At 39.7% G+C, this 23,098-nt stretch overlaps 1 non-coding gene across 1 annotated transcript; it reads right to left on the bottom strand.

The window, feature by feature from the left end:
• Positions 1 to 832: 832 nt before the first annotated feature.
• On the bottom strand, positions 833 to 951 carry LOC145027415 (5S ribosomal RNA). The gene has a single exon (XR_013675334.1). It is a non-coding gene; the product is annotated as a 5S ribosomal RNA (ribosomal RNA).
• Positions 952 to 23,098: the final 22,147 nt, after the last annotated feature.

The raw sequence follows: 23,098 nt of genomic DNA, 5'->3' as shown, positions 1-23,098 counted from the left end.
TCCGTTTTCGACGTTCTTTATATCCACGTGTAGGTGAGACCATACTCTACAACTTTCGTTTAGATCCCGTCGGCAAATTTTGAAATTATTTTTATTATTTATGTTTAAAAGGTCGCGGTAAGAAAATTTCTTTAAAAATTCATAACTTCATTATCTGACGTCTGTTTTTGCCAGACTTTTTACCGCTGAAATACCATTGTCGAGACCTTTGATTCTCGTTTAGGTCATTCCGGCCAAAAGTCACTCGATCTCCGATTTGAGTTTTTAGCCGTCTATCGTTAATCCGAATTTGGAAAATTCCTAACTTTCTTATACGAAGTCGGATTTGGGCGTTCTTTTTACGTACGATCACGGTTTAATGACATCTAACATAATAGGTAATTTAATTAGTGATTTTTAGATATTTTATTTTCGAAGTAAATTTTATTATAACGAACGTGGTTACAATACTTGACTTTTTAGGTCGTTTACATATAGTTGAAATATCGCGTTGTCACACTATTTATGATTTCCTTCTTACTATGAGGGTAGATAAGTAAGTCATTTCCAAAAAGACAATGATGAACTGATCCTCGTAGGAATGGCGTACCCTATTCATTAAGTTCATGAATATTACAGATGTATTGGTCCTATCCGAGAGGTATCACTACGGACTCGTAGTGTCCGCATGAAGTTTGGAAGGTTGTCTTCGGGAAACCCTTCACTAACACTCGTAACTAGTGATATTCGGATCTTAGGTTCATTTCCAAAAGGTATGTCGTTCTGTGCGGTGGGTCAAACACTTCACCTATGTGCGGCAGAAGGTAATGATTTCTAGTGGAAGTCCTGTCAAGGTATGCACCATGAGGACTTCCCAGTGGATCACCCATCCTAGTACTACTCTCGCCCAAGCACGCTTAACTGCGGAGTTCTGATGGGATCCGGTGCATTAGTGCTGGTATGATCGCACCCGCTGAAGTCTGTCTTCTTGAAGAATAAGACTAGAGCTCTCATAGGTGAGAAGCTTGGTCCTTTCATTCTTTTGATGAGATTTCTTTAGAATGAATTAGAAACATGAGGTACTCCATGAATGAATACTTCAGTGTTCTGGAATGATAGTTTTGCTAGAAAGACGATTTCGGAGAAAGAGATGTATGGATGAGACCGATATTGCGAGGGTCGAATTTACTCTAGTTGTATGATAATGTCGGAATCATATGGAAACTAAAGACATTAGATTTGAACATAAGGTGTTACAGACAAAACACAGCAGTGCAACCTTTAACAGAGTTACTGTACTTTAGATTTACTACAAGACTATTCCTGCGAACAAGGTATACTACAAAAGACAAGTATTCGCAGCATGAGCATCCCTTAACTAACGGGATCTCGGAAAAGATAAGACTCTAGTTGCACTAGTTTTAAATAGTTTATAAGTCTGTTACAAAGAAATGCCAAAATTACTTTAACGTCGGTCCAGAGTAGTCTCTCCTGCGGAGGTGGTCGGTAGCATACTTCCGTCTGTGCCAGCATTTATTGCCTCTGGGCAGTTCCTTTTGTAGTGACCCACCTTGCCACAACCGTAGCAAGCCTAGTTCACACCGGTGTTTGTCACTTCGTTGCTCAGCCTTGTTAGGCTTTCGCAGTAACGTACGGTGTGTCCCTTTCTATTGCAGTTTGAGCACTGCGTCTCTCGACAAGGTCCACTGTGGTGGTAGTTGCATTGGCTTCACTTTGGGAGATTTCAAACATATTGTCTGGCTGGGTTAGGAACAATTGGGATACACAAAGAGATAGTAGTAGGAGGTACCGATGTCGTGGCTGTGAAGGTCTAACCAGTGGTTGTTTCTTGTTCGCCCTTCAAAGCAATTTGTCCCTAGATTTAGCCCAAGACTTCCATTTGTTACTCGTGATCTTGGGGCTCGGGGTGTCGTGGTAGTTTGTTGCTCGTTGAGGTACTTGATCGTTACCTGGATTGGAATTGTTGTTAACAATCCCACTAACATTTGCATTATTACTGTTAAGGTGATTCAGAATAGCTGACACGGCAGCCGAGACTATAGCTTGAAAGGTAGTTGTATCAATCTGTAGCGTTGGTGATTGGTTGATGGGTTGATCGTTTTTCTGTGGCGACATGATTCTATTTCACGGAAAGAAAATGAATTTGTGAGCGAGTATGGTTGAACCTAGACGTAGTTCGATTGATCATGTATAGAATAGAAGTATGTTCTCTAAGGTTTGACCTACATCCCTATGATGCAGTCCTAGCAAAAAGTGGAAATAAGTTCGTACAATGGTCTCAAGACTTTTGTCGTTCGCGCCGAGGTATTATAGGCTGGTGGAAAATATGATCCAACCACTGAAAGAGACTCGGAAATGTCTTCGGAGTTTAAACTACTATAGTCTAATGACTTGACTAAGGCATGATTCAGATAGAATCCAATGAAAGTATGATGAGAGTATTTGCACAAAAACATGACACGGAAGTTAGCTGACTGTCAACATCAACGATGTTTAAGATGTAACTAGTTCAGGGAAAATTGACCTTGAAGCAGGTCTTATATCATATTCAGAGTAGCAAAAGTTTTGGCCGCATAAAGGCCTAACTAAAAGTACTTACAGCACAAGGCAGTTTCATAGAAAAGGCTACATAGGACATAGACAGGAACACGGTTCTTTAAAACAAGAAGGGAAGTAAAGTATCTCCTACTGGCGACAATCATCCCTCTGGTGTACTCTTAGTCCAGCCAGTTGGCGTTTCATATCAAGCAGGTGTCTTTCGTACACCCTCTGGCGTACTCAGAGTTCCATGACTTCGGCTCGTGATTCAGCCAGGGCTTGCATCAGGATTTCGTGGTTTCTCTCAGATCTCTCACGAGCATGTTCAAGGTGGTTGGTGCGAAGGATATGCATTCCTCCATTTGTGTCAACTTCTATGATACGATGTAGAATGCTCCTACCCTAAATTTCGTTACGAGCAACTCTACGTATCAGGATTGGTAGAACTCTGTCTGCTATGCTCCATTCATTTACGTTGTAGAAGCTTCGGTCTCCATTAAACGGTATAGGTTGATCTTGATCTTCGCTCCATGCTTCCAAACATTCAACCCAAGGGGCGTCGGGCCATGAAAATCCGGACGAGAGTTAGGATTTGGAATGGGAGCTACCGGGGGTAGGTTCTCAACTTCGGGTTCGGAGTTAGCACTATCCGAAAGGTCTTCATCATGGTGATCATTCAAAGGGATTAGATGATCATTCTTTGGTTTTTCTCCAAACCATCCAGCAATGAATTCGTTCGCAACGTAGGGGTTGCCGTAGGGATGGAGTCCAGCCATGTTATCTATGCGAGAATTTGGGTAAGGAAATAATTATTAGACGAACTATCTAGATAATTATTAGAAAATCTTCATTAGTTACATCGCTATTTGTAAAGTGCATACCGGTCATATGTAATCAACACAGGATAGGCCTTCGAATAAGTGACCTTACCTCCAAATTCACAAGGAATAAGGGTAAAGCAAAATTTCACAGATTCTAAGTCTATAACATCCTAGTTACATATAGCCTTAGTGTATCCACTTAGCAACTATCAACTTAGTAATGAAGATCCTTTTTAGTTCTCAAGTATGTAATTATAGTAACACAAAACACCCCTATGGCATTTTAGACTTAGATTTTGTTATAATGTTCTCATTGTAGTGGTGGTGGTAATTTTTTAGACTTGTGGACACATCACAACCATTCTTGGGCATGTGCTAATCACTCATCGGAACTGTTGGATAAGGTGTCTAAGTCCATAACTATTTCTGGTAAATACTTGACCTTACCCGACATGGTCCATTTGGGTTGCATGGCATCATGCAATTGGATAAACTAAATGAGAGAAATAATACATATGGTTTATTAATATATTATAAGTTCTAATATATTAATAATATTATTTAATTAGTTTTGATCAAGAATTAATTTAGAATTAATTAAGTGATCAAAAGAATAACTAATTAAATATATGGGTAGATTATATGAATCTTCCATATCTTATATAGTGGGCTAAAAGGCTCCATGGATTATCAAGTTGGGTTCCACCCATAAGGTGCTCGATGGAGTTAACCCATGGATTGAGAAATGAAGAGTCATGTTACATTAGGGTTTTACCTAATGCAACAAACTATATAAGGACCATGTCTCTCCCCAAAATCGGTTACACTAGTGCTACACAAGAGAAACAAGAGGGCTTGGCCAATTTTGAGTGTGTTAGAGTATTCTCTTAAGTTTATACTTTGCATTTGGTGTTGTGTGAAGCATTTGAGGCATCACACTTGAGGTGCTAGGCTCAGAATGTTTCAAGGAACACTTTCAACAACAAGGTATGAAATTCTATCTATTATTTACAAAGAGAATTGTTCCCCATGTATGCTAGATAGGATCATAGCCTTGGAAATCAACTTTGCATGATAATTAGACAAACATAGATACAAGGTTATTAGGGTTGCATGTACACTTAGGAAGTGTTAGAATGCTCAAAACCCATCAGTGGTATCAGAGCCTAGGCTTGCTTGTTTGATTTTTGTGCAAACTGCTTGAAAAATCCAGTTTTCTGCTTTCTGCCCGTATGAACTTGCTGAGTCCATGGGGGGGGACTCGAAGAGTCCATGTCCAAATGCAACCTACTCGTAGAGTCAGTTCATGCAATCGACAAGTAGAGGCTGGAATTTTCAGAATTTCGGTTCTTGTTGCTAGAAATGGACTAGGAATATTACCCTAAACTGTTTTGGTATTTTAAAACTTGTTTTAGTTGGAGTAATGTTCATGTTAATCCATTTACATCAACAAGTTATCAAAATTACAAGTTTTTAAGTGTAATTTTTGATTCATGAAAGTGTTCATATTCATGTTCTTGATCTTATGATGTTTAGATGATCATAGGAATTATTTGTAACCTATGTGGTAGATTAATTCATGATCTTTATGTGTTTTAATGAAGTCCATAACTTGTCCTCAAGTTATGGAAAACCAAAAGTCACTTTGCTTTAATACCATTAAAATAACACATGGGCTATAAAAATGAAGAGTTTTCATTTTTAATACCCTAATAAACTCATAAGTTACAAGAAATGAAAAGTTTTGAAAGTTTACAAAACTTGCCCTCAAGTTTTGGAACAAGTAAAGTCTTGATTAAAACTTTAGTTCCAACCCTTAGAATTTTAAAAGTTAAACTTCAACCCTTATACTTATAATATTATAAGTTACTAATAATATATATATATATATATATATATATATATATATATATATATATATATATATATATATATATATATGTATAAGATCAAAGTCGTCTTACCGCTAGTACGCCTCATTCACGAAGCCGGTCTATAAGGTGGGTATATGGTTGTTGCCTATAAAATGGCAACTTAATGGGTGTCCATTGTCACCCACCGCTTGCTTGACTGGTGGAGGGTCGTTAGCCGAACGGGTGAGACAAGGACTTATAAATTCTCATTAAAAGTATGATGAATATTATAAAGTAACTAAATGTTTTATTAAATTCCCAATCTTAGTTAGTTTAGAAAATTGTGAATAAGGTGCTAATGCACGAAATTACACTTTACACTTTGTCTAAGTCGTTAGTGGAGCGTGTGTGGTTAACCGACGCACTAACTTGGACTTAACAAGGTAGGTAAAGGGTGACTTAATATTTATCATAGTATCGATGGAGCGTGTGTGGTTAACCGGCACATCGATTGAGAGGTAATTTATTAAGGGTACCAAGTAATTTGCATGGTTACTGCACACCTCGTTTTGTGATCCTCGGCATCCCAGTCACAAAACTTGGAGGGCACACTTGAGATTGAAACATGCCTTTGAAAAATTCATTGAATCTCAAAAGAATCTAGGAGTTTCTAAGAACCAAATTAAATATTTTAATATTTCAACTTTGGTGGAAATTGGTGAATCGTCATTCACCTACCTTTCAAATATGTTATTACTTGGATTACGGCATACCTATTCTAAGTATAATATATTGTGATTGGGTCCTAGCCTTAATACTACATTTGGGTGTTTTATTAAGGACTATTCCTAATTCTAAACTAAACTTTTCTTCTTCTCATATGTCTGCAAACACTTCTGCTTCTGGCTCTAATCCTAATGACTCCTTTTCTCTTATGGACTTGCGTGGGAAAATCACTTTTGATGGATCCAACTTTAATGAATGGATCAAAAACATCCGAATGATTACTCACTACGAGGACAAAGAATATGTCCTCGATAAGGAGCTTAAGGAGATTAATGAGACAGTTGTTACTCCTCAAGAGATCGCTGCCTTTAGGGCACATGAAAGGGATGCCACCAAGGTGGCATGCATCATGATGGCCACTATGACAGCCGATCTCCAAAAGTCCTACGAGGACTACTACCCTTTTGAAATGCACCAAGATTTGATGGAAAGATACCATCAAAGTGCACCACAAGAAAGTTATGAAATCATCTCCTCCATGATAACAACCCGAATGAAGGATGGAGAACCCATCACGGGCCACATGTAGAAAATGCAAAGATTTGTTGACCGCTTGCTGAAACTTAATGTGAACTTTCCCGAGAAGCTAGCAATAGATATTATTTTGCACTCCTTACCTTCATGTTATGATCAATTCCGCATGACATACCACATGAACAAGGAAGAGGTCACTCTCAACAGACTTCAAGGACTCTTAAAGACCGCGGAAAGTGGTCTTAAGGGTAAGACGGTTGTTACTACGCCTAATCCTACTAACTCCGCCCCTGTCTTGGCAATCGGGAAAGGATGAGGGAAGAAGAGAAAGAGTTCTTCAAAGGGTACCAAGGTTAGGACCCTTGATGACTCTTCTTCAAGTGGAACCAAGAAAGGTTTCGTCACTCCTTCTTCTGATCCAAAAGAGGTTGAATGCTTCTATTGCCATGAAAAGGCACATTGGATGCGGAACTACCCAAAGTACCAACAAGATGTGAAGGATGGGAATGTTAAACCCAACCATGCAGGTATTTACACAATCTTATCTAATAACCCACCCTATTCTAACTCATGGATCCTTGATACTGGTTGTGGTATTCATATCTGTTCTGATTTGCAGGGACCAAGAAGAAGTGAGAATGTGGAGAAAGGAAGGATAAACTTGATCATGGGAAACAGGAAAGTGTCACCTGTCACCAAGATTTGAGTTTATACTTTATCGCTAAGTAGTGGGTTTAGTTTAGATTTGAATAAATGTTGTTATTCGCCAAAAATGGCAAGAAATATTATTCCCTTTCATGCATTGTATACACAAGGTTTCACCTTTTCATTTGATAATGAAGTTGGTTCGATTAATGCTTTCTTTAATAATAGTCTTTATTTTAAACCATTACCTTGTGATGGTGTGTATGAAACTGTTGATGGGTTTTGTACATAAGAACATTCCTAAGTGCGCATACAAACCCTAATGCTCGAATCTAGGTTTCTCTAATTAAACATGCATTGAATCCAAGACTCCTAATGACTTATTAGGTATAAGAACAACACAAAACCAGAGTTAGAATCATACCTTGAGACACTTGTTTGATCTTCTTGTTCTTGGAGCTTTAGAGTCACAATTGCCACTCCTCTAATGACTTACAAACACCAACTAGCAAAGAGGATGATTTGAGAGAGAGGAGAGAGGATGGAACTCGGCTAGGATATCCTTACATTAGAGGAGGTACCAAATTCCCTTTGCCATAGGGTCTATTTATACTTGTAGACTCCTTAAGGGTTACAACTCAAACCCTAATTGGATAATCTTCAAAGCAATCCATATCCTTACCATAGATAGCCTTGAACGATTTTGAGGCTTATCCTAGCCTAGAAATCGTCCAACCCCTATCCAATAAGGATTTACAGTCTAAAGTTTAACTATCAATCAATTGACAGTTTATACCCTCTTATTTAACTAATCTTCTTATGTCACCAAATTAATACTAATTAATCTATGACTTATATTAATCAAATAACTATATTATTATTCCTTATACTATTCTCATAATATATTAATAATATCTATTCTCTCATAATAAATCATCCTACCAAGTTGCTATGGTGAAGGTAACCCAAAAGGGCCATGCACAATCGGGTCAAATACTTGCCTAATATAGTTGCAGCCTTAGACACTATTCCAACAGTCTCCCACTTGGATAAGTCTTGTCCTTCAGATAAGGGACCGTACAGTCCTCTATTAGATATCATGCTGACAATACTATGGAATAGTTAGTTTAGCATTTGGTTTCTTGATTTCCGATTTATTTGACATAGAACTTAATCGAACACATCAATTCAGTTCTGACCGGGCCCGACACATAAGTCAAATCAAATCATCGAGCGGCCGAGATATCACTTTTTCCTTAAAAGTTACAGATAAACTTCGACTTATATGCATTTACTTATTCATTAACCAACTACACACAATAATGCGTTTTATAACATCGAGTTACCAATGCGTTTTCGCATTATCAATGTACAATCAATTAACCAATAACAAACCATATATCTATGTTTTAAGACTATATGATATTATCGTCTTGCGATCACCCATTTACTATCACATTCCATAAGGTGATTCCAACAAGCGTGGGTTTGTTCCAATGCTCAAACCTAGTTCATAAGCACTCATGAATGTTGCAGCAATCTTTTGCTATGTCCAAAACCATCTAGACACTCTACACACCTATTCATGACAATCTTCATTCATATCTACTTCCGACATATGAACGATTGTGGACTATTTAAATAATTTGATTATTCTTAATTAACTCAATTATTCTGGAAGTCAAAACATACAAAGTGAAACAATAGTTAAACAATTAACATAAGATAGTAACATTACTTATAAATAAAACTCCTTTATTTAATCATCAAATGTTAATTACATTTATCTATTACATGTTTCTAATACTATCTAATCTATGCTAATATCATCCTTCAGCCCAATACTCCTAGCATGCTGCAAATGCTTAACCCTACTCAGTCCCTTCGTAAACGGATCTGCTGGGTTATCTTCTGATGATATTCTGTTCACTACGAGTTGTCCTTCTTCTACACGATGTCTAATAAAGTGATATTTTCTGTCAATATGTCGCGATCTACCATGATCTCTCGGTTCCTTGGTCAAGGCAACCGCACCTTCATTATCACAGAAAATCTCCATGGGCTCCTTTATGGTAGGTACAAATCCAAGATCACCAATGAAGTTCTTTAGCCATATTGCCTCCTTCGACGCTTCGCTCGCTGCAATGTACTCTGATTCACACGTTGAATCACCTACGGTTTCCTGCTTGGAACTTTTCCAAGTTACTACTCCTCCATTTAGGGTAAAGACCCAGCCCGACTGCGAACGGTAGTTGTCCCTGTCGGTCTGAAAACTGGCATCACTATACCCTCGCACCTTCAAGTCATCACCCCCTCCAAGGACTAAGAACCATTCCTTCGTTCTCCGAAGGTAATAAAGGATATTCTTCACTGCAATCCAATGGGCTCTGCCTGGATTCCCTTGGTATCTACTAACCATGCTCAAAGCTAAGGCTACATCAGGGCGAGTACAAGTCATAGCGTACATGATTGAGCCAACTGCGGAAGCGTATGGAACTCGACTCATTTCAGCTATCTCGGCTTCAGTACTCAGACTTTGAGTCTTACTCAACTTGGCATTGCTTTGTATCGGTAATTCTCCCTTTTTCGAGTTTTCCATACTAAAACGTTTTAGTACCTTCTCTAAGTAAGTGTTCTAACTAAGTCCTATTAGTCTGTTACTTCTTTCTCTTACTATCCTTATTCCCAAAATATAGGAAGCCTCTCCGAGGTCCTTCATAGTGAAGCACTTCCCGAGCCAGGACTTAACTTCCTGCAGAGTTGGGACGTCGTTTCCTATGAGCAATATGTCATCGACATATAGAATGAGGAAGCTTACTACACTCCCACTAGCTTTGACATATACACACGATTCATCTTTGCTTCGTACAAATCCAAACTTTTTGACTTTCTCATCGAAGCAAAGATTCCATCTGCGAGACGCTTGCTGTAGTCCAAAAATGGACTTCTCAAGCTTACACACTCTATTCGGATGCTTCGGATCCACAAACCCCTCTGGCTGAGCCATATAAACATCCTCAGCCAACTTCTCGTTAAGAAAAGTGGTCTTGACATCCATTTGCCAAATCTCATAATCATGAAATGCGACAATAGCTAGCATCACTCTAATAGATTTTATCTTCGCAACTGGTGAGAAGGTCTCTTCATAGTCAACTCCGGGAGTTTGAGTAAAGCCCTTCGCAACCAATCGCGCTTTATACGTGTGTAGCTTTCCATCCACGTCGGTCTTCTTCTTGAAGATCCATTTGCACCCAACAGTCTTACGTCCGGGCACATTGTCAACCAAATTCCAAACTTGGTTATCATACATGGATTGGATCTCGCTATCCATTGCCTCTTTCCATCTCGCAGACTCCGGGCCTGCGATGGCTTCCTTATAGCTATTAGGTTCATAAAGGTTTATTAGTGTACTATCACTAATATACGTGTCCCCTTCGGTAGTAATATGAAAACCATATAACTGGGGTTGAACTCTAACTCTTTTGGAACGTCTAAGAGGTAATGATACGTCAATTGGTTAAACCGGAGTTTCCTCCTCGGGTTGAGCGCCAGCAGTAGAGGTTCCTTCATCTATCGACTCTTGAGTTTCTTCAAGATCGATTTGCCTCCCACTGTCTCCTTGGCTTATGAGTTCTCGCTCTCGGAAAACTCCTCTCCTCTCAACGAAGACAACATTGTTCTTCGGTCTATAGAAGAGATATCCAAAGGATTTCTGCGGGTAGCCGATGAAAATACATCGCTCACTACGAGGTTCGAGCTTGTCGTGAGTATCTCATCTTACGAAAGCCCCACAACCCCAAACCTTGATATGTGCTAACGAAGGAGCTTTCCCCGTCCACATCTCGTGAGGTGTTTTGGCAACCTTCTTAATAGGGACTCGGTTAAGGATATGGGCAGCAGCCTCTAAGGCATACCCCCAAAAAGAGATAGATAGCGAAGCATGACTCATCATAGAGTGAACCATGTCCAACAAGGATCGATTACGCCTTTCTACCACACTATTCAATTGTGGTGTCCTAAGTGGCGTCAATTGTGAAACTATTCCACACTCCTTGAGATAATCGTGGAATTCAAGACTTAGGTACTCTCCTCCTCGATCGGCTCGAAGCATCTTGATCTTCCTGCCCAATTGATTCTCCACTTCATTCTTGAACTCTTTGAACCTTTCAAAAGTTTATGACTTTTGCTTGATTAAGTAGATATACCCATATCTACTATAGTCATCGGTAGAAATCACGTAGAAGAAGTTTCCATCCTTCGTGGTAGATCTAAATGGTCCACACACATCGGTATGTATGAGGTCCAATAGACCCTCACCCCTTTCGCACGTACCAACGAAGGGTGACTTAGTCATCTTTCCAAGTAAACAAGACTCGCATGTGTCATCTTCCCTAAGGTCGAATGACTCCAACACTCCATGCTTTTGGAGTTGGGCTATGTGTTTCATGTTGACATGTCCAAGACGACAATGCCATAAGGATGCCTTATCCATACTATTGGAAGAATCCAAGTACAAAACATCATTTCCTAAGTTATCAACAATCATAACAGTTTCATAAATTCCATTACATGGTACAAATTCAAAGTAAAAGACACCATTTAGATAAGCTAAAATAGAACCATTCTCATTATTAAAAGAAAATCTAAAACCTTGTCTAAACAAACCATGAAAAGAAATGATGTTTCTAGCCATTTCTAGCGAATCGCAACAATTGTTCAAATTTAAAGATAAACTATTCCTAAGCACTAAATAATACACTCCAGTCTTGGTCACAGGTGACGATCTTCTGTTCCCCATGATTAGATTTATTCTTCCATGCTCCACGTCTCTACTTCTTCTTAGTCCCTGCACATTAGAACAAATGTGGTAACCACAACCGGTATCAAGAACCCAAGAAGTATTGTGAGACGAATCATTAGATTTAATTGTATATATACCTGCGAAAGATGGCTTGATCTTTCCTTCCTTGATGGCTTGCAGGTACTCCGGGCAGCTTCTCTTCCAATGTCCTATCTTGTGGCAGTGGTGGCACTCTGCCTCCTTTGGGTTAGAGCAGGGCTTAGCGGGATCAACTTTGGTCCCACTAGAAGAGGAACCATCTCGGGCTTTCACCTTGCGATAGTTCTTTGACGAAGCCTTCCTCTTCTTTCCCTTTCCTTGTCCAATTGCCAAGACAGAAGCAGCGGGCAGATTGGGAGTTGGTGCAACAGACATGTCCTTGAAGTTGCTCTCAGCGACCCTCAAGAGACCTTGGAGTTTGCTTAGGGTGAGCTCTTCTTTGTTCATGTGATAGGTCATCCTAAATTGATTGTAGCTTGGAGGCAAAGAGTGAAGCACCATGTCGATCGCCAAGTCTTCCCCAAAGTCAACATTTAACTTGTGAAGGCGGTCGACATACCTTTGCATCTTTTGCAAGTGCACGGTAAGAGACTCTCCATGACCCATCTTAGCGGAAATCATGTTCGTTAAAATCTCATAACGCTCTTGTCTCGCGTTTTGATGGTATCTCTCCAATAAGTCTTGGTGCATTTCGTACGGATACATGTCCTCGTAGGACTTTTGGAATTCGGGGTTCATTGTCACGATCATGATGCAATGTACTTTCATTGCATCACGCTCGTGAGTTTCGAAATCGGTGATTTCGGCGGGAGTAGCAATTTCGGGGTTGATTTTCTCGAGCTTCTCATCGAGGACATACTCCTTATCCTCATAGCGAGCAATCGTGCGAATGTATCTTATCCATTCGCTAAAGTTCGCTCCATTAAAGGTGACCTTTTGACAAAGGCTCATCAAAGTGAAAGAACTCGCAGCAGCATTCTTGGCGTTCGAAATCTATAAATTGAAAGGACAAAGATAGACTAGAATATGAATCCCTAATATTCACCCAATGAGAAATTAGGGCTAGGATCCAACAACAATATTTACACATTAGAAAAGGGATGCTGTACTCTAACATGAAAACAATTTGAAGGTAAGTGAATGACGATTCACTAATTCTCCACCATGAAAAACATAACTTTAAGTCCTAAATGAATTGAGAATTCCTAGGTTCGGATGAGATTCATTGAAACTTTTCAATGGCATGTTTAAATCTCGATATGCCCCTCTTGTTTGTGACTGGGATACCGAGGATCACCAAGCGTGTGTGAATTACCATGCAAATTCACATGGTGCCTTCATTGTAACGATCACCTATTCGATGTGCCAGTAAACCACACACGCTCCATCGAACTATGATAAACAATGAATCACCCTTTGCCACCTTTTCTAAGAACCAATTAGTGTGCCTGTAAACCACACATGCACCACTAACTTCTTAGCAAGGTGCAAAGTGTAATTTCATGGGATTGCATCAATTCACTTTTCCTAAAGTAACTAAGATTGGGAAATTTTAAGAAAACATGTAGTTACTTTGTATTTCTTATTATACTTTTAATGAGAGGATGAGGTTGCCCTATCCTACCCGTTCAGCTAACGACCCTCCACCAATCAAGCGAGCGGTGGGTGTGAGTGTACACCCATTAACCGCCATTTTATAGGCCACAACCTTATACCCACCTTATAGACCGACTTTGTGAATGAGGCCTACTAACGGTAAGACTAGCATTTAAGTTATACATATATAGATATTAATCTTCTAATATTATATTAGTATAGGGTTGTATTTTAAACTTATAAAATTCTAGGGTTTGAAATTTAAATTGTCTAAATTAAACTTTTAATCACAAAACATAAATTTCAAAACTTGAGGACAGGTTTTAAACATAAAGGATCAAATAACAAATAATTTAAATTAACAATTAATCACATAATTATCCATATTTGATTAATAATTATCATATAAGAAAATTAAATATTTTATTAATTGATAATTATCTTCAATTAGATCAAAATATAGTCATATATATCATAAGATCGGATTAGGGTTGATCTAATATGATTAAGGTAAGTTTCCGTAAGATAAATATGAAAAAATCCCGTTTTTGGCTAATCCTGACGATCGGACTCGCCGAGTACCCACACTGGACTCGCCGAGTCATGCCAACTCGCGGAGTCCATGACTCAGAAACACAAAAATCGAATTTTGCAGTTAAGATTCAAACATTCAAGCATCAATTTAATAGAAACCAATCTAGGCTCTGATACCACTAATGGGGTTTGTACATAAGAACATTCCTAAGTGCGCATACAAACCCTAATGCTCGGATCTAGGTTTCTCTAATTAAACATGCATTGAATCCAAGACTCCTAATGACTTATTAGGTATAAGAACTGATGAGATTTAAAAACTCTTTGATCGATTAGATCTTTGTAACAGGTAGATAATGAACGTAAAACAATGAAACAATACACAAGTATGGATCTGAATGAGTCGAATGATTAGAACATTCAATCCTCAGCAGAGCTCGATTAAGAACTTCCGCTGTAGAGGATTTTAGGGTTACAAAATAGATCTTCTAAATCACACGTAAAAAACAATCTATCAGCCATGGAAAAGATGCATGCAAGCATCTATTAATACACAAACCCTATCAAACAAGTCACGGATGGACATGCCCATACCGGATACAAAATGGGGCTAAGAGACGAGCCCAAGACGCAACACCATATACCCAACAATCTCCCCCTTTGCGTTAATATGGTCGATACCTCACTCCAGCTTGCTTGCACCTGCGACACTGGCTTTCTTCACAGTTTTGAATAGGTAGGGAATTATAGCAAGAAGTGTTTGTCGGAAGTGAATACCCCAATCGATCATATCGTTGAAGTATTTCTTATCACTTTCCGAGTTCTGTTTGCATCGATTGATGATACCCAGAACATGCTTCAAGCAGGAAGTGGTGTAAAAATGTTTGTCAGCCAAAGCAAATAAGCATTTCTGACCCTCTGCCCTGGTGAACATGACTGAGTTTCGTTTTCGATCAATCTCTCCCATCTGCATTCTGTTTAAATCACTTGGAGAACCGAATGGAATGATAGTGGGCTTCTTCCTAAGAACATTTGCAACTTCTTGATCCAGCTTGGCAACCTCCAAAATATAACACATCAACATTCTCTTGAAATGATCTATGATCGGACCATATTCCACTTCATTAACGAGAAGAATGTTGTGCAAGATTATCCAGTCATGAGGATTTAAGTTGGGAAGATCGGCTAGAGAGATGGAATGCTCGATTTTGTTGGATCCCCATACGACCTTGAATCTGACATTAGTGAAGTTACCCTCCCGAACAGGTTTGAGAACCCGAACGTTGATGATCTTCTGTGTGCTCCACGTCTGATACTGAGGTTGAGTTGTCCTCAGATAGAAGTCTACAAGCTCCCTATCAACCTTTGGGTGAGGATGAGGAACTTTAGCTATGTGGGCAAATGCATGGAAGATAAAAGCTTTTCTGGTCAAGGGCATGTCAAATTGGGAATCCACCGAATTAACCCGGTCGAAGGAGATCACTGGTTCAAGCCAAAGAGTGCAGGGGGACTCGATAGCTTCCTTGACAAGCTCTTCAAGAATCCAAGGAGGAAATAGATTTTTTCTGCTTTCAAGGAGATCATGAGCCTCCTTTATCTTCCTCTCTTTGGCTTCAGCCTCTTTGGCAATATGAGCATTTTCATCAAGCTCCTTCTCTCTGGCCTGTTTCTTCAGAAGGCTGGCAATCGGTTCTTGGTGCTCACTTTCATCACTGTCATCAATGATTTGTTTGTGTTTGCTTTGAGCACTCAAACCTGATGTAAGAACAGTTTTTGGTTTGGGTGCTCTCGGAGGAACTAGTGAAGAAACTGGGAGTGAATGAGCTTTGGAAATCGGAGGGGGTTTTGATTGAGTTGTGGGCTTCCCTTCTCCCCCTTGTTTCAGATGTTCCTCCTGCTCAGGAATCCCTTCAATGCGGCTAAGCAAGGCAAGGGCAGGAGCAAGCTTCTCTGCAAGAGTGCGCCTCACCGAGTAGTTAAGAATCGGATCATGGGCTTCGATTATGTTGGATAGAGCCCCATGAACATCCGAAACACAACTCCTAACCACAGCTTTCTCAGACCGAAGAGAATCGATCTCCTTCTCGGCATGGGAGAGCTGATGAGTTGCAAGATGAAGCTCGGAAGATTTACGAGCAAGCTCATCCTTTGGAGAAGAATCGGCAGCAAGAGTTGCTTGAAAGTTCAGAAGATGGTCCGCAACCGAAGATTGAAAAGACTAATTGTCTTCTTTGAGGTTCTGATGGAAGCTGGCAAAGTGGTCTTTTTATGTTTCTAGAGAATGGACCAGCTTCTCCATAACCGTGCGAATCTTCTTGGTATTGGTTTCGGATACCGCCTGCAAAGACTCCAGCCAAATCTGAGCATCTTGAAATAGTTTTTCGACTTTTTCGGTCGCCGCAGCACTAGCCTTTGTAGATTTGTCAATAGCAGCAGCAGCTGAGCTAATGGAGGCTTCATGTGCTTTGGTGAGAGATTCCACCATCCCCTGAATGGCAGCCTCCGAAATGTGAGATTTTTAGGTAGAGGAAGAAGTTAAAAGATTATCAATCTTCTCGTGGAGTTCCTTAATGTGCTTTTTGGTAACTGGAGCATCATCATCATCATCACTTTGGACTTGGTAGGGGCTGTAGTAGATGGAATCAAAGGTCATATCCTCCCCTCCCAGAAATGTTTCGGTTTCAGCAGAGTGAGTGGGAGATAAGGGAGTAGCGGATGGTTCGGTAGGGGAAATGGGTTCGGGTTGTGAAGTTCGAACCCCCGTATCAGATACGTTGGTTGGAATCTCACTGGTGGTGGTTTTGGTGGCTTCAGTGAAGATTGGTGGTGGTATAGATGTAGTTATGGGTGGAATGGTAATAGAGGTAGTTATAGAGGGAATAGAAATAGGGTTAGATATGGAGGGAATGGAAATGGAGGAGGTTATGGTGGGAATGGAGGTTAAGGTGATATAAGAAGGAGAAGGAGGTTTTGATGAAACTGGTACCTCAAGAGCAGGCGAGTGAGGAGGAGTATCGCCTCTAGCTGACTCGTCTGATTCAGATTGGTTATCCTCTGAATTGCTTGATGAAGACGAGAGAATAAGTTTCCTCTTCAGCTAAGTTTTCATCTTCTTCACTGGGGGGGAAAGATCTATCTTTGAGGGTTTTCGCTTCTTAGGGGAAGGACCCTTTGCTCCCTTTGCTGCTTTCTTAATCTTCCCTTTCTCGGGTTTCTTCCTTCTAGCAGCTGGTTTATCTGCGTCATTGATGGAATGAACCATTTCCGCAGAAAGTTCCCGTGGGCCCGAAGGATGAAACTCCTTGTAAGCCTTCATGATAACACTCTCCTTGTACACACCAGCGGACATGGAATCCGGAATGGATCCGACGAAGGAGAACTTGGTCGGATCAGTGACGATGATCTTGGTGGTGTGGAAGACAATGATGGAGGAGAGGAGGGAATCGGCAACAGTAGGAACATGAAGCTTATCCATTGCCCACTTGGTGATCAGTGTCCAAAATCTGACATAGGACACTTCAGTATGGCGAGAGGAGGAGGCAAGGCTCTGAATGAGTTGTTGCCAGAGAACCGAGCCGTAGTCAAGGTTTATGCCATTGTATAGACCATAGAGAATGGTCATGAACAATTTACTAGCCCCATCAGAACCAGAACTTCGCTCAGATAGCCCCTTCAACAGAATGGTGAAGAATCCGTTCCATGGAGGAGGAAGACACGACTTTTTGAACTTGGTAACAATCGTGAGTATTTCTGTGTAGCCCATGTTGTAGAACATCGAGAATAACTATCCCACAGTTATGGAGTTGGGATTAACCCTAGATTCATCAGGTTCAAAGCCTAGGAGCCAGCAGAATCGTTGCTTGGAGATGGAGGTCTTGTGAGAAAGGAGGTCGAAGTAGATTCGATCCACTGATTTGTCATAATGAGCAGTGGAGAAGACTTGGGAAAGACATACCATGGGCACAATCTCTACCTTCGAAAGGGCTAGAACCAGTGGAGAGTATTTGAGACACTTCACAATGGGATACATATAATTCTCGTAGACTTTAGGGTTTAGATCGATCACCAGGCTTTGTTGAGCGTGAATGGGAAGGATGTTGGTGCGAGAAGAGGTTTCCTGAACTGAGGAAGAGTCCGCCATTGTTGAATGCAATCTTGAAGATGATGAACAGTAGAGAAGAAATCGCCTGATTTTGCTAGTTTAATTTTCGATTGCTGTAAATGTGGAATGAATCAGGTGTGTTGCTTTTATACTGTAGGTAGAGGAGAGAGAAGAATCATCCCCCAAATCTTCTTGAAACACGAAACGGTTTCGGATGTGACTGAATCGCGACGGTTGGCAACCCCGATGATTACGCATGAGAGAGAAAAACTGTTCCTTATTACACGCGTGCCCGTCAGCTCACTATTGAAGCCGTTACTCTGTCAGCTGAGTCAGCACCTTATCTGTTAAATAGCTGTCATCCAAACAAAAGATAATGATGGAACCGAGCTAGACTTTTGGAAAATCAAATATTTTTGTGCATAAAGTGTCAAAGATAAAGAAATAAAGCGATATTTATGTGGGAATTTGTGATGTCAATATAGACACAAAACAATTTATCCCGGGCACGAATCACTTTCTTCAAAGTCAATAGAGACCTTAAAGTGTTTGTATGATTTCCCGTTGAATTACGATCAATCACTTGTAAATAAGTGTTGAAAGGAATCTTTTGATAAGGCTTAAAAGGGTGGCTTTCGCTTCAGTTTAGAATCCCGGACCTTGACATAAGATCGAGACTAAATGAAGTACCTGTGAGACCGATGTGGTCTGTTGAACAAGTAGGTTGGAATATATATATATATATATATATATATATATATATATATATATATATATATATATATATATATATATATATATATATATATATATATATAGTAACTCATTGAAGATGTTTTTTTGTGAAATCTCAAAAGATTAAAACTGGATTCTAAGGGAAGAAATTTTATGGTAAATAACAATTTCATAAGAATCTCACAACGGAAAGAGATTTCATGATACAAGTGCAAATTTAAATGTTTACCGTCAATTCATGTTAGTCATTGAATTTAGGGTTTCACTTAGCACGTAGTGACACGAGGCTGAGATCATAAACACAGAGATTGTGTAACCATAAACCTCAGTGGTTATTTTTGAGAGTATCAAGGGTTACTATATGGAACCGAAATATGATGGAGAAAAATATTGAGGTGGTGAAAAGAAACTAAAGTACCTCTGCTAAAAATGGTGACAAAGAAGTAAACTCTTAACCCATATGAGAAAAGAGTAAGGTAGCTCAGGATTAGAATAAATGTAGCAGTCTTATTGGGAAGACAAGGTTTCTATATACCTAGTCATTAAGGCTTTATTCAAAATCAGTTGAGGCTTTAGACTACATGCAGCAGCATGCTTCTAGGGACGCTTAACTAGTATAAAGTATGAGAACGAAACATGTCCCATCGATATTTAAACAAAAATGGAAGAAAAATTAAGAAAATATTTTTGGAGATTTTAAGTTTTTGAAAAGAGAGAGAAATTTTTTTTGAACCGAACCCGAAATAGACCGAACGCTCGGTTCATTTTGGTTCAAAAAAAATAATTTTGGATTTTTGGAAAACAACTGTAGAAATGTATAAAACCATAGACAACACCTTTTTGAGATTGAGCGAGAATATGTGCAATGGGACCGAACCCGAAGTAGATCGAGCGTTCGGTTCATTTCGATTCCCATGTGAACCGAACCCGAAATGGACCGAGCGTTCGGTTCATTTCACTTCCAACTTTTAACTTTGAGATGGTGTTTTTGGTACCGATTCTGATTCCATCATTCCTAGACCTTGAAGGATTTTATTGAAACTTGCTTCAGGTAGGGCTTTGGTGAAAATGTCGGCCAGTTGATCAGTGGTTCGAATAAAGTGAATTTCGACATTTCCATCCTCCACATGATCCTTAATGAAGTGATACCTCAGTGCTATATGCTTGGTCTTAGAGTGTTGCACTGGGTTATGACAGATCCTAATTGCACTTTCTGAATCGCAATATAGTGGGATCTTTTTCATGTTGAGTCCATAATCTCGGAGATGGCTTTGGATCCAAATGACTTGAGATGTACAAGAGGCGGCTGCGATGTACTCTGCTTCGGCTGTAGAAAGAGAAACGCAGGTTTGTTTCTTTGACTGCCAACTGACCAACTTCCCATCAAGGAATTGGCAACCTCCTGTGGTGCTTTTCCTATCTAAACCACATCCTCCAAGGTCTGCATCTGAGAAGGCTTGAACGAAAAAGCCTGAGTTTGATGGATACCATAGACCGAGAGAGGTGGTTCGTTTCAGATATCGGAGTATATTTTTCACTGCAAGCATATGTGGTTCACAAGGATTCGCCTGAAACCTAGCACAATAACATACAGAAAACAATATATCAGACCTGCTAGCAGTAAGATACATTAAGGACCCAATCTTCTGGCGGTATAGCGTAATGTCAACTGCCGGTTTTTCCAGGGAAGGTGTGAGTTTGGTGTCGAATACCATTGGAACTTTGACCTTTGAGTCTCCCATCATACCAAATTTGGAAAGAAGAGTTTTGGTGTCTGCTTCCTGGTTGATAAAGATGCCTTCGGGTCCCTGTCTAATATTCAAACCAAGGAAAAATTTAATCGGACCCATTGAGCTCATTTCGAATTTAGTCTCCATCAGCTTTCTGAATTCAGCTGTTAAGCTAGGATTCGTTGAGCCAAAGATGATATCATCGACATAGATTTGTACAATCATAAGGTGGTTACCTTCCTTCTTACGAAAGAAGGTTGGGTCAACCGAACCTTGTTTGAATTTGGACATCTTTAAAAACTTAGTTAGCGTTTCATACCAGGCCCTAGGTGCTTTTTTTAGACCGTAAACTACCTTGTCCAGAATATAACAGTGATTTGGGTACTTCTCATTGACAAAACCAGGAGGTTGCTCCACGTAGACCGTTTCTTCAAGTTCTCCATTCAGAAAAGCCCATTTGACGTCCATTTGGTAAACTTCGAAGTTGTTGTGCGCCGCATAGGCAAGAAATATTTGAACAGATTCCAGCCTTGCAACTGGAGTGAAAGTCTCCTCGTAATCAATTCCTTCTTCCTGGCAGTATCCTTTCACCACTAGACGAGCTTTGTTTCTTATTACATTGCCTTCCTTGTCCATTTTATTTCTAAAGACCCATTTGAGACCAACAACCGAGGCATCTTGAGGAGTTGGAATGAGACGCCAAACTTTATTTCTTTTGAACTCACTAAGTTTGTCTTGCATAGCTTGAACCCAATCAGAGTGATCAAGAGCGGTGTTTACTGTCTTTGGTTCAACTTTTGAGACGAAAGAGTTAAACATGCAGAACTCTACTTTAAAAAATAAAGAAGTTTGCTTTGCCTTCAGTTGACATCGGGTCAACACCTTTTCAGAGACATTACCCACAACCTGTGAAACAGGATGATCTCAAGTCCATTTGACAAGAGGAGGGTAATTTGGATCATAGGAAGGATCCAATTCAGCGTTCACCATCTCTTCCAATTCAGATTGACTGTCTTCGTCATAAAACATATCGACATTCTCCCCCTCGAGTGATGAGCTTTCTGAGGCAACAGGACTTTCGGGTGTGGTTGTGCTCTCCGATGGTGTAAAGCTCTCTGACAGTGTTGAGCTTTCGGTTGCTATAGTACCTTCGGGTGCAGTGGAGCGTTCGGGTGCTACAGTACCTTCGGGTGCAGTGGAGCGTTCGGGTGCTACAGTACCTTCGGGTGTAGTAGAGCTTTTGTTGGATAAGGTGTCTAAGTCCATAACTTATTTGGTATATACTTTACCCGACCCGGCATGGTCCATTTGGGTTGCATTTCATCCAAACTATTTATGGATAATGTTCTGAGAGGTATACACATATTATTATTAATATATTATAAGTTATAATATATTAATATGAATTCATGTTATTTAATTAGTCTTAGTCTTAAATTAATTATGAATTAATTTAGAGATTAAAAGGAAGACTAATTAGATTATGGGCTATTGATTTTATATGGTGCGGGCTAACACCCATTTGTTAATGGGCTAGGCTTGTATAGAAGTCCATGGATGATCCATGGAGCTTTTAACCCATGGATCCTTGGAAAAGGAAAGGTCATGGGTTATTAGGGTTTCACCCTAATCATGTACACTATATAAGCATGCTTATGTTGCATGAAATAGCCACTAGTGTGTGTGCTTGTGTGTGGCCGAAAATTGTAGTGTGTATATACTCTCTCAAAGTTTTCCAAGAGTTTGTGGTGATTTGTGATTCCATTTGAGGCATTCACACTATTGGTGCTTGGCCCTCAAACTCCTTAAGAATCAAACTCATCAAAAAGGTATGTAATCTCATCTAACTCTTTTATGTTTAAAAGTACCCCATGCCATGTTAGATAGGTTATGAACCTTGGAAAATTATTATTTTGCATGTATTTAGACAAACATAGATCCAAGGTTTAATAGGGTTGCATGCAGACTTAGGAAGTGTTAGATTGCTCAAAACCCAACAGTGGTATCAGAGCCTAGGCTTGCTTGTTTGATACTTGATGCAAAATAGTGAAAAAAATTGAAATCTTTTCTGTCTGCATGATGGACTCGCCGAGTCCATGGGGGGACTCGACGAGTCCAAGGCAAAGTTCAACCTACTCGGCGAGTAGATTCGTGCACTCGGCGAGTAGAAGGTTCAAAATGCAAATTTTCGACTTTTGCTGCTGGAAATGGACTAGAAACGTTACCCCAAATTGTTTTGATGTTTTAAAACTTATTTTAGTGGGTGTAATGGTTGTTCTAATCCATTTACAATAGCATATATCAAAATTTCATGCTTTGTATGTGTTCATATAATTTTGAAACTTTTATAATCGTGTTCATGTTCTTATGAATTTAGAAGATGATAGGAATTATTTGCTGAATTGTTTAGGATTAATTCTTGATCATTTTTGTGTTTTAATGGA

This window comes from Lactuca saligna, chromosome 1, assembly GCF_052625555.1.
Source record: "Lactuca saligna cultivar CGN05327 chromosome 1, ASM5262555v1, whole genome shotgun sequence".
Classification (NCBI taxonomy): domain Eukaryota; kingdom Viridiplantae; phylum Streptophyta; class Magnoliopsida; order Asterales; family Asteraceae; genus Lactuca; species Lactuca saligna.
Note: the sequence above shows the minus strand (reverse complement) of the source record. Positions and strands in the feature narration are given on the sequence as shown.